This window comes from Lissotriton vulgaris, chromosome 4_1 (genome assembly GCF_964263255.1).
Source record: "Lissotriton vulgaris chromosome 4_1, aLisVul1.2, whole genome shotgun sequence".
Taxonomy (NCBI): domain Eukaryota; kingdom Metazoa; phylum Chordata; class Amphibia; order Caudata; family Salamandridae; genus Lissotriton; species Lissotriton vulgaris.
Window position 1 is genome coordinate 1,007,027,472 of NC_141691.1, and position 13,377 is coordinate 1,007,040,848.

Sequence of the window (13,377 nt, forward strand, 5' to 3'; positions counted from 1 at the left end):
TTTGTTCCACTTTTTCAGGGTTTTGCAAAGATGACAGGCACTTCAGTTCTTCTTGACTCTGAGGCTTGGGAGTGCAATGATGGTGGTTTGTGATGAATTAGTGTTGTCATAGTCATTGTTTTGTCAGGTTAGCTAAATTGTACACATGTCATGTTTGGATGCACTGCCAGCATAAAGTTAAATTCTACTACAGGATTGCAGGCAAGCTGACCAGGGCTATCATGTCTGTGTGATCTTTCTTGATGTGTGAACAGCAGTGTTGGTGTATGGTCATCTTGCGATGGCCAGTCATCCTAATCACATGGGTATCTTTCAATGTGTGCACTTGGTTGGTAAGAAGTGTGCAGTTTGAAGGGGGTGACTTTGTCAGTAGTGTTGATGTGAGTGTGTCCTGCAATGGCAACTGCACACATGTGTCACCCAGGAGTTGAGTGTCTGTTAGTTGGATTAGTCAGCCCTGTGCTTGTGATTGTGTGCACATGTGAGAGCTGTAGGTTGTGCACTGTGCAGTGTGGTGGGGTGGCCTTGCACTTCTGGGGGACACCTACTTGCTGTTGGTACCAATTGTGAGTATGCAGAGTGTGTGACTGGTAAGTCAGTGTTGTGTTTTGTTGATCAGCCATGTATCTTCATACTGTGTATGCTCACTGTGCAGACCTGCTCAGCCACACTGACATTGTTGGTGTGTTTTCTAATGCATTGCTGTCACTTGAGGTTTTTTTACTCCATTATGGCATGTGGGTTGTGGAGTCATTACATCCCCTATCTGTGCTTCTGATGCCTACCCATTGTGAGTATGAACTCCATCTATTTGTGTATGGGGCACTCCAGACATGTCCACTACTGACGTACACAACACTTCACTCTCATGTCAGCTGTTCCCTTGGTTTGCCAGTGTGTGTGCCTCCCCACCACTTTATTTGTTACACTTTGCTTTGTGGTGCTGATCTGTGCACAGGACCAATGTGCCACTCGGGACAGTTTCCCAATTGGTTATATGGTTTTCTTGTACTGTTTTGCAGTCATGGTTGCTTATATGCAGTTCAACTGTTTGTGCTGCACAATACTCTGGTCATGTTGTTTTCACCTGGGTGTCCCAGACTTGTGCATATGAGGGTTATGGGTGAGCTGTATGTGTGTTTGCTGAGCTACTACATCCCTTCTTGAGTGTGATGTTGTGTACTCCTGTTCTGTCTGGACTCACATTGCCTTTCCCCAGTTTTACTGCACAGGTCTGTGCTTGTTGTACTTCTGTGTATGTTGTTAGTAGGTTTTGTGTTTGGCTGTTGTTTTTGTGACAGCATTGGTTCAGGTATCCCTAAATGTATGTGTGTGATATTTGAGGTTGCCCCCCAGGGATGTGATTGTTTGTCAGTGTACTGACTGGACATTATTGCCACCATTCTGTGTGTTTGACAGTGGTGTTGAGTGCTGCACGTGTGAGATTGGTGGGGGGGGGGGTATGTGTGAAGGATCTAACCTGTGTTTGACAGTCATGGAGTGTAACAATGGGCCCTGTGTGTTGTGCTGCTGACATACACCTGCCATTAGTTGGATACAGATGTGTGGCTGAATACTGTTGGACTTCAGAGACTTCCTTTCATCCCTGTGCCTATGCATGGTTTATCTTGCTGTCTCCCTGAGTTGTTGCACAGAGGTGACTGTGGTTTAATTTCACTCACTGTGCCAGCCATGTGTGATTAGATGGGCTAAGGGTGTTGTTATATGTTCCTTCTCTTGCATGTGATGTATACATGCTTAGTGGCTAGCTCCTTGGCCTTCCATTTGTGGCCACCTCACTTTAGCTTTCCCATTTCTTGTCCTCCATTGCTTCTAACATCTGGTCTGTGTATGTGGCAGTGTGTCAGTGTGGAGTGTGTCTAGTTGAGTGATTGTTTCTATTTATTGTGAGTGTTAATTTTGTGATTGGACTCAGTTTACTTGACATGAGTGTAGTGTGGGTGTGGTGTGAGGGTTAACCTGGCCCTAAGATTATGTGCTGTGTGTTCCTGTGCAGCACAAACTGCCGTGACTGTCTCCTTGGTTGTTTGGTGTGTGGTGCAGGGTGTGGGTTGACCTGGATGGTTAGTGTGCATGGGGGTGCACAGGAGGGGCACATAGCATGTCCCGTAACAGGTAGGGGGGCCTGGTGTGTGGAGGGGTGTCCCTATGATCTTTCTGGACTGCCCATGCCTGACACTGGCCCTGCCTTCTACATTGTGTGCATGTTTTCCTGCGTCTTCACCGCTGCGGTGATGTGACTGGGACATTGCATTGATATCGCGGTTGATGGGTGACCTGGATGCGGAGGGGTGATTTAGTGACATTTAGGACATGTGGGGGTACACTTGTGGATGTGTTCCTGCCCCCACCAGGGTGTCTGGTGTGGACAGGAACCGTATATGAGCCCTGGAGTTGCGTTTTGTGGCTGTATGCATAGTTGTGTGATTGCGTACCTGCGGCGGCGTCTTCGATGGTGCATACATTGCTGGTAGTGTATCAGGTACAGCACAGGGAAGATATGTAGAGCTGGATCCATTGCGGTCCGGACCGGGTAGTGTGGACCTGGAATCTGGTTTGGCGCTCTGCAGTGGTGCTTCCGCGGTCTCTGGTTGGGTGGTTTTTCCGCTGCAGTGTAACTGGCTGTTTGGGGAGTTCTGATTTGTACAGCGGTCGGGACGTCATTCCGCACAGCAGTGGGTCTCCATTGGGTCCCACCGCCACAGTGGCTGGGGCATTTAAATGGTGATCCCAGTCGCACCGTGGCGTATGGGAAATGGGCTATGTTTGTCCATACTAATATGGCGGGCGTAAGGACCGCTGCTTGCCTCCGCCCGCCATCATAATTGGCCCCTTAGTTCTCAGAAGTGTTTCCATATTCGTTTTGTGAGGATTTGAATAAGGTGCAGATATCGGTATTGCTGGGAGGCCCTGCACTCTTTTCTATAGGTGAAGGGTTGATCTTGAGAAGGTCAATGCATTTTATTATTGCTAAGAAAGCTTTTCAATGTGTGTTCTTTTCAGTACTCGATTTGCAAGTATTCCTTTAATGGTAGATGTTTGGTTTTGTTTCTTAACCTATCATTTATGATACAGCCTCTGACTAGTCTCAAAAAGTGGCTAATGCATGCAGAAAGAAGATACATTTTGCTACTCCTGACATAGCCTTGACATCGCTAAATAGATTGATAATTTTAAAGTTCCATGTGGAGCACCACTGGCTCATAACTATCCTGCTGCTTTTTAATATTAATGTGCCCCCTATCCAATGGTTTTCCAAGCAGTACTAGGTCAACCTCCAAAAGGAGCACTGATGTAACCCAAATCTATTTCCAATTAAAATATTATCAAAGTTGTCAAACATCACCATCAATTGCATATGATGAAAGGGAGGCTCCTATGGATGAACTGGAACACAGCAGTTTTCAGATATCTGCTGAGGTAATCAAAACAGGCATATTAATGCAGTTTTTAGATTTTCTGGAGGTCTCACTTTCCCCAAGTAACACACTGCTCTTCTTTCCTATTGGTCCCCATTTGCCATTTAATATGCGTCTTCCTCCTCAATCACTTGGCAGTTTTTGTTCTCTTTCCTGCCTCTCAATAGGAAATCACTAACATGTCACTCACCTCCTCACTGACCCTGAGATCTATCTGTTCCTCTCTCTCTTTCAACAACATGTTGACCAGATTCTGACTTCCCCTATGTTCTGGTAATTGTTATTTATTTAGCAATTTATTTAATGCATTGTTCTTAGGATATGCTTTAGCAATGTACCTCAAAAAGAACAATTGATGGACAGAATGCAGAACAATGTCATACATTCACCCCAGTACAGAGATCTGGGCCTAAATCCTGTTTTTGCTCACCATGTCATTCCAGTTTAGACCCAGCCATATGCAAAACAGTATTGACCATGCGCCCAATGGGAACAGTCCAGCCAAAACTGCCAGGCAAAGTATTCCCTGTACTGGAAACAAGCATCCTAGGTCTAGTTTCGGGCTTTCAGCTCTCATCAGCCAGGATAGCTTGACTCCAGTGGCATAGAGAGCACGGGACCTATGTCTGGGCATATCCGTCCCACCAAGGGTGACAAACGCAAAATGAACAATTGATGGACAAAATGCAGAACAATGTCATACATTCACCCCAGTACAGTGATCTGGGCAAAAATCCATCTTTTTTTGCTCACCATGTCATTCCAGTTTGGAACCAGTCATATGCAAATCAGTCTTGACCCAGGGCCCAATGGGAACAGCCCAGCCCGAACAGCCAGGCCAGGACCTCCCTGGATTGGAAACAAGCATCCTAGCACCGGTTTCGGGCTTTCAAACCTCATCAGCAAGGATAACTTGACTCCAGTGGTATGGAGAGCACGGGAACCACGTCTGGGCATACCCGTCCCGCTCGGGGTGACAAAGCAAAAAGAACAGTTGATGAAAAAAATGCAGAACAATGTCATACATTCACCACAGTACAGAGATCTGGGCCTAAATCCATTGTTTATTGCTCATCATGCCATTCCAGTTAGGACCCAGCCATATATGAATTAATCTTGACCCTGCACCCAATTTGAACAGTCCAGCCCTAACTGCCAGGACAGGTCCTCCCTGGACTGGAAACAAATATCCTAGGACCGGTTTTGGGCTTTACCTTGAAACCGGTCGCAGGATGCTTGTTTCCGGTTCAAGGAAGACCTGGCTTCGCAGTTCGGGCTGGACTGTTCCCATGAGGCACAGGGTCAGGACTGATTTGCATATAGTTGGTCTGAACTGAGGTGCCGAAGTGAGTTAGAGAATGATGATGGATTCAATCCAGATCTATAACTGGTGGTGAGTGTCTGAAAAGATTCAGTGCTCCGTCTATTATCTCTTTGTGTTTGCTTTAACAATATACCTCATCTCAATAGAATCACAAAATTGTATACAACGAATACATAAAACCAGCACTATACTCAATAACATTATTATGATCATCAATCCATTAAAAAAAACAGTACCAACATCTACCCACTCTCAGCTGACATGGCAAGTTAATAAATTAATAACTCGTAAGACTTAAAGCACAATGTTAATAAGCACTCATCTAACATGGTGACAAGTTTTAAATTGGTCTGATTTCTCCTTGCTTTTCAGCTTTCCAGTCATAATCAGGGCACTGGGTGACCCATTCCATGGCACAAATCTAAGGCATCTAACTCGTTCAGTTCCTATGAAAACGAACACTGTAGAGTATAGGAACAAGGGCAATGATTTCTGAAATTAGTTTAATACCCAATTCGAAGTAGTGTCACTAATGACATACCCGGTCCCAGTGAAAGTAATGATCTGAAAAATGTGTTCCCAATTTTCTGAATTGTGGGTACAGCTATATATAGCCCAAGATTTCTGCTCCATATTTTACTGCAGATTCTTCCTTAGCTATGTATACATGAAATAGTGAGCTTAGGGACTGTCCCCCCCAACCTTTGTCTGCATCTAAGGACTGCCATCACTGCCTGTTTAAATATCACTGCTACAGTTTCCCCGTTCTGGCTCCAAGTCAGCTTAGTGTTGTATTGTAGGCTTAAGTAATCACATGTATTCTATCGCTCCAGGATCTCATTATTCATGATAAAATAACTCTGGTTCCATTATCATAATATGGTTTTGAAGACATTAATAACCAAATGTTTCCACTAACAGTAGTTCACAAAGCCCTTAATTAGCTTATGCATCAAGAGTTTGGTGAGAGATAACAGAACCGCATCATCTGTGAAATAAAGCACAGAGATCCTTGTGTCCCCAGGTCTCGGGCTATCCAGCTTCAGACTATCTCATTGAGGTCACCAGAAGACGGAAAATCTTAACAATAATCTTCTCAAGAGGGTCAATGTCCTAATATCTTCAGCCTATTCAAACTCCATCAGCAATAGTTTATCACTATTGGGTTGAATTGTGCTCTTCAAGTCCTGGGTACAATACTTTTTTTTTCATGGTTCCACCTAACTGGCCTTCTAATTCATTGCTGGGATTTTGAAATGTCACTATACTCACCATCTACATTAAAAACGGGGGATCCGAGATTGTTCCTAACACAGAGATACAACACGTAAATTGTGATCACTATCTGGGTGAAGTACCACCCGCATACTTACCAATGGCCAAGATTCAATATTCACAAAAATAGGATCTATAGTGGAGGAACCCCTATTGCTGTGATGGATTGCAGCTGCTGGAACATCAGAAAGAGTACAGCCATTAAGGTGTTTTGGTCCACAGGTCAACAATAGATCTAAACCTCCCCTACTATATGTACCCAGGACCTGTAATTAATTATTGTGCCACCCACTATAGTAGCCCTCTAAACATGTCTCACGTGGCCATTGCAGCATGTGTGTGCAATTTAACCGGCCATTTTGACCAGGTATAACAAACCTTTTGCCAATCCTAAACATTTCTTTTTAATACATACAAGTCACCCCTGTGGTAGGCTGTGAATATCCCAAAGGACAGGGTGCAGTGTATTTAAAAAGTAGGACATGTACTTATAATGTGTACGTGTCCCGATATTGAAAAACCCTCAAATTCATGTTTCACTATTGCAAGGCTTGACTTCCCATAGGATATTGTGAGCAGGTAGGGATATTGAGTTTGGCGTCTAAAGAATTGCAGTTAAAACCCTCTTAATGGTAAAGTTGGATTTTAAGTCACAATTCTAAAAATACGAATTTCAGAAAGTTGGAATTTTCTTTTCCCAACCAATTGGTGCCTGCAGACTGTATCCTGCGTCACATGACAAAGAGTGGCTGGCAGTTGGTCTTTGTGTATTGCACCCAGACAGTGAGACAAAAGGGGGATAGGTGTTGGCAGGCTGGGCCATCTCTGCTTTGATGAGGGGGAGTAGCTGTCCCCTACCACACTTGCACTTCAGAAAGGCTCTGCTCAGCGCTCTCAAAAAGGGTTTGAAACGAGTCTTTTGTGCACCCAGACAAGCTGGGACCAGGGAAGGGAGACAGGAATTTCCAAACACCTCTGCAGGTGGAAACCTCCAGAACCTTCACCTACTTTAAAGCGGGCACCAAGTATAAATTTGGACTCTCAGACCCAACTCTTCAGTAGTACTCTGGACCTGTGGAATAATCAGACACACTTCTGTGCTGCTCTGCAAGAAGGACTGATACTCTTCTGACCTGGTGCCCTGCTGTCTGAGTGATAAGGACTGGACATGCATACTGAACCCAGAACCTCCAGAGTGACTCAAATGGCTAGTTGGCTGGCCTCCTGATCAGAAGCTTCAGGGACTAAAAAGGTTCCAACCACCTTGAACCCTGCACCAGGACTCTGCCTGCTGTGAGTCTCACCCCAAGTGATGCCACCCCAGTTCTTGACCCTTGGAAGTGGGCCTGAAGGTGCTCTGTCAGTACAAGTAGTGGACTTTGGGCAGAACCGATGCAGCATGATGCATCTCCTCCCAACTTTGCATTGTAACTGCAACTGTACTATGTATCCATGACGCAGGACATCGCTTTGCAAGCCTCTGCCAACAGCTACATTGGAACTACCACTGCTTGAAGCACACTCAACACAGGACCTTACACTGCTGCCCGCAGTTCATCAGAACTGCTGTTGCATGACGCATCCTTAGTGCAGGATCTTGCGGACCTAACTTGGTCCCTGTATCTGGCCAGTACTCCATCACTGTCGGCCTGAACTTGTGACTTTGTCTAGGTCCTGGTAAGGAGAAAGTATTTATTTAGAGACAATTCAAAAATAAAGCAACTGAGAAAGTAAATGCATCTATAATGTTTTATTCACATTATAGGAGAAGGTAATCAAAACCAATTTAACAAATGACAGTTGTATTAGTGCCCCTGGGGGTAGGGAGGACGTGCAGTCGTGAGGATAGTGTAAGGGGGGATAGTGATAATAAAAAACACGTATTCATCAAACAGTAGTATTAGTTCAATGTCTGATAGGCAGTAGAATGATCATAAATCAACATAAACGTTCACAAAGCACATGCCTCAATGTCCATACTGTGCAGAAATTATGGGTAGGAGGAGGCTGTGTAAAAGGGTGAGGAAGTCGACGTTTCGACCCAGGCAGAGCAGGTATCAGTGAAATCCTTGCATGAGGGTCTTAATCAGGACGAGAGGGGTAACGGGGCAAACAACCTAAGTTTAAATAAATATATTGGGTCAATGTACCATATTTAAAGATGACCACATCGCAGTTATTATGAGGGTAGACAATATTAGATGAACATACCTGATTGTTTCGGGATGTGGTTCTATATTAAAGCCACTAGGACGATATATTGATTTCTTCTTAAAACCTCTGGCAGAGTCTACACCCACATACTTACGGGACACTCTACAAACCATCAATCTGGTTGATAATTTACCATTTAACCCGTTGACACAATCGATGGCCACCTGTGATGTGGTATCCCTGTATACCTGCATTCCGCAAGAAGAAGCACTAGCAGTCATTACAAGATACTTGGATTCACGACCGGCGCCCATGCAAGTTCCAACTGAATTCATCACAGCACTTCTTCGAATTGCTATGACGAAAAACTTCTTCGTGTTCAGAAATGAATTTTTCTTACAAATCAAAGGTGTGGCAATGGGGGCTCCTTTTGCCCCGGACGTAGCCATCCTATACATGGCATCCTTCGAAGACAATAATATATTGAATATTCGAAATCCTTTTCAAAACCATCTCAGTGTGTGGGTTCGCTATATAGACGACATCTTGATAATCTGGAATGGTGATTTGACCACATTTACTGCATTTTACGACTGGCTGAACCAACAATCACCCCATTTACAATTTACTATCAAATCTGATAACCAAAAAATAGATTTCTTGGATATTACCATCTACCATCATCAAGGTCAACTCTTAACCACCCTCTATAGAAAACCATCCGAGAGGAACTCACTACTTCAATACAGCAGCCACCGCCCCCGTGCACTAAAGGATAATCTGCCTTTTGGGCAGTTTCTGCGCATTCGCAGGAACTGTTCTACTAAGGAACATTACTTCCAACAATCAGCAGACCTGTTGGATCGCCTAACAGCACGTGGATATCCTAAAAGACTGGTCACGAAGGCACGAAAAAGAGCCTGGTTCTACCCTCGTGATGAACTCCTGAAAGGAAAGGACTCCAACACCAACCAAGGGGATCGCATTGTGTGCGTCACCACTTTCTCAACCAAGAGTAACCTAATCAAAAAATCGTCAACCGCCATTGGCAATTGATCTCAGACGACATTGAACACCCTGACAACCCTCTTCATGCTTTCAGAAAATCTAAGAGTGTCAAAGACTATGTTGTACGCTCCCTCCTTCCTACCAAGGAAGCACCATCTATTAGGTCACTATGGAATCTTCAACCCGTAGTGGGTCACTTCAAATGCGGTCAATGCAAAGCTTGTCATAGCACTATACAGACCAAAGAGTTTCAACATAACCAGAATAAGATCCAATTAAAAGCTCTAACTAACTGTAACACCTCCATGGTGATATATGCCATCGTTTGCCCATGCAATCTCATTTATATTGGCCAAACCCAACAAAAGATAAAACAACGCATCCTACAACACATGAGCAGAATAAGGTGCGAAGTGGTAGGGGCTCCCCTTGTAGATCACTTTAAATCAGCTGCACATCCACCGGAGAGTCTAAAATGGGTCGTGATTGAGAGAGCCACCTTAGGCCCTAGGGGTGGTAATGTCTCTACTATACTGAACATTAGAGAACTCAAATGGATGTTCTTTTTCAATTCTATCCAACTAGGATTAAATGAACACGATAGCTCTTTCTCTCAACTTGCTACTCTACCCTGAACACTGTATATCTAGTCTTAAGTCTTAACCTGACTCGGTTTACTGTATCTTTGTCAGACGCACAGTCCACGATAAACTGATACTGCCTTTACCGTCATGTGATAGGTACGCAGTTTGTATTGTGCCTTGTAGTTCGGATGTACAAATATACTATGCTCATAATTTTTGAATGCTGTTGCTCTCCTATGGCATATCTCGATTTGCATTCTGTTTTGCTAACGCATGCAATATCTATACTGCCTTGACCATCATGTGAGAGGTCCGCAGTGCAAATGCTCATGTTGGTTTGTCAATATCTTGGAACGAATTGCCATGGACTCTTTGCCCCTTATGTGAGGTAGGGTCCTCACATGCTCCCTTGTTACTGCCTTGACCATCATGTGATAGGTCCGCAGTGTAACTGCTCATCTCGGCATATCCATATGTTGGACCGGTATGTCATGTCTTTCACCTCCACATATGAGAGAAGGATCTTACTTGCATAAGCACCTTTTCATAAATTTGTCTCTCTAACCAGTAATCCTATGTGATTAAATTGATCCTGACCCACTCGGGATAATTTAAATACCCAACTTAACCTAGGGATGCACCGCAATTATGGCCGTATTCCTTCGACCGATTTTGAATTTTTAATTAATACCTCCCACTCATTTTACGTGGTCTAAGGCATCGAGTGTCTTTTTAAACATTTCAGCGTATTTCCCAATCCACTGTTGTGACCGAGTTGCTATGACAACGGACTACTTCCTTAGTCTTTTGTCAATCTCCATTGTCACGTGCCCCCTGGTTGCTATGACAACAGCGGCACCAGGAAGCCCGGCGTTCTCCTCGAGGAAGCCGAGAGAGACGCTTGATTTGCACTGAATTACGAACTGACCGGTAAGCCTGCCAGATATCGCCCTCCGATATTGGCGCGCACTATTACACCTTTAACTCGAGTAGCCTCTAATATTGACGCCCCTCTCCTATCTTCCCTCTGGTAGGATATTTATCCTGATTTAATCGGACGCTATCCTGCATCTGGGGACACATTAACTCTACTTAACTCGGTAAGCCTCGCCGACCTGTTTTCTCATTCTCCCACCTTGAGCAATGTTATTTTGGTCGACACCCACCCCCCCTCCCCTCTGAATAATGTTCCCTTTATTTAGATACGTAAAGCTGTCCCCCCCAGTCCAGTGCCCGGATCGTTTTCACCTTATTCCTTCGGGATAATGGTACTTTCCAAGTAAGTCTAATAATTTTGCTAGCCCTTCATATGAACACGACCAGCAATTGATTAATATTTTAATGGGCACTCTATTGATTTTTCCCAGGATTGAATGCTCATTATCGATTCTTCCACTGAATCTTATACAACTCTGATTTATTCAGGTATGTTCATCCAATATTGTCTACCCTCATAATAACTGCGATGTGGTCATCTTTAAATATGGTACATTGACCCAATATATTTATTTAAACTTAGGTTGTTTGCCCCGTTACCCCTCTCGTCCTGATGAAGACCCTCATGCAAGGATTTCACTGATACCTGCTCTGCCTGGGTCGAAACGTTGACTTCCTCACCCTTTTACACAGCCTCCTCCTACCCATCATTTCTGCACAGTATGGACATTGAGGCATGTGCTTTGTGAAAGTTTATGTTGATTTATGATCATTCTACTGCCTATCAGACATTGAACTAATACTACTGTTTGATGAATACGTGTTTTTTATTATCACTATCCCCCCTTACACTATCCTCACGACTGCACGTCCTCCCTACCCCCAGGGGCACTAATACAACTGTCATTTGTTAAATTGGTTTTGATTACCTTCTCCTATAATGTGAATAAAACATTATAGATGCATTTACTTTCTCAGTTGCTTTATTTTTGAATTGTCTCTAAATAAATACTTTCTCCTTACTGGGACCCCCTCTTCTTAACGCTAGACACCCAGGTCCCAGTGACTTTATTGGGTTAACCCTCTCTCTTGATACTATATTTGTCTAGGTCCAGCGCAACCAGATAATCACAGTTGGCGCTTTGTGCTTCTGGGCACTATTTTCACTAAAATCTTTGAAATTGCTTATCTCCAGTACTACTGATGGGATTTTGATCATTTTGGTCTCAAATCATTTAGTAAATGTTCCCCAATTTTTATAAATGGGTGTGGTATTTTTCTTGTGTAGTGTTTTCACTTTATTACAATTTGAAGTGCTGCAGAAATACTTTACAGATTGCCTCACTGCGCCAAGCTATCAGAGGGTGAAGCACACACTAATTTGGGGTTTGCTTATGTTTCACCCTGTGAAGAATTTTGTTTGTTGCTTGAGTAGGGTTTTCACCTCCCTCAACCAGTAACCCAATTTCCTACAACTTCCTTGCACAATAGTCATTAGGCAACATTATTTCTTCACTAGTGGCCACTCATGACCCCTGTTACCCTTCTATTATTTATGTTCTTCTCTCTCATCATCATATCCTTTCTCCCGACCATTCTTTCTCTCCCATTTTAATCTCCTTGAGCACTCATCTCCTTACTCCCTCGCTCCTCTTGTATCTTTCTCTTACTGTTAGAATGGATTTTTCTAAATGTCTTACCTTGGCTCTAGTCAATCTTCCATCTCACTCATATTGACTGGGTTCATGATCCTCCTTTCTCCCCTTTCCCTAGACTAGCTATTCTGTCATTATTTTTTAAGCCTCTTTTTTCTTCTCTGCTATCTGTTCTAACTTGCTATCACAGACTTCCCTTCCTCTCTGTATCTTACTCTTTATATTCATTGTCTCTACATAATGGTCATTGCTATCTCTATCTCCTCGATAGTCTACTCCTCTCTGGCTTCTCCTCTCTCTCTCTCACACACACACAAATATACACACACACACACACACACACCCCCCCCCCCCACACACACACACATACACACACACACACTATCTGAATCATGCATTTGATTTGAACTGGTCTTCCATTGACTCAATTTTGCTGTCAACATGTATGCTCTCCTTTCACCTGTTTTAGTCTTCTTGTCCCCCCAACTTTTCATCAGGGAGCAGTACTTATGTTTTGCCAGTGGTTGCAGGTAGTCAACACCAGCACTATTGTTTGTGAGAAATTACTCATTTTTCGATTCACAGCAAGGGAGTAAAGCAGAAGACAGAGGAAGAAGAATGAATACAAAGATAGGAAAACAGACAAATGGGAGACATTAGGAATGACACATAAACTCCAAGAGTGAGATAAAGAGACAGGGGTAGTATGTAAGGTAGTACATGAAAGAAGAATGATCCGTAATGCAAATTAGGTTGCCTGGGTATTTGATCACTCCACATTTAGTAGCATCAGTAGCAGACTCCTACAAAAAGCTTTGGGCCTCTGTACTATTTTCTTTTTTTTAAGCATTCAAATAGAGTATGTCTGTAGAGGGTGGCTGATGCTGAAATGTGCTTTAAGAATTATTTCTGATTGATGCCTAGTGTGCGTGAATTAAGCTGCTAAGGACAACGCTTAATTCAGAAAATGATATGCGCTGTTGCTCAATGTTTTTCTCAGA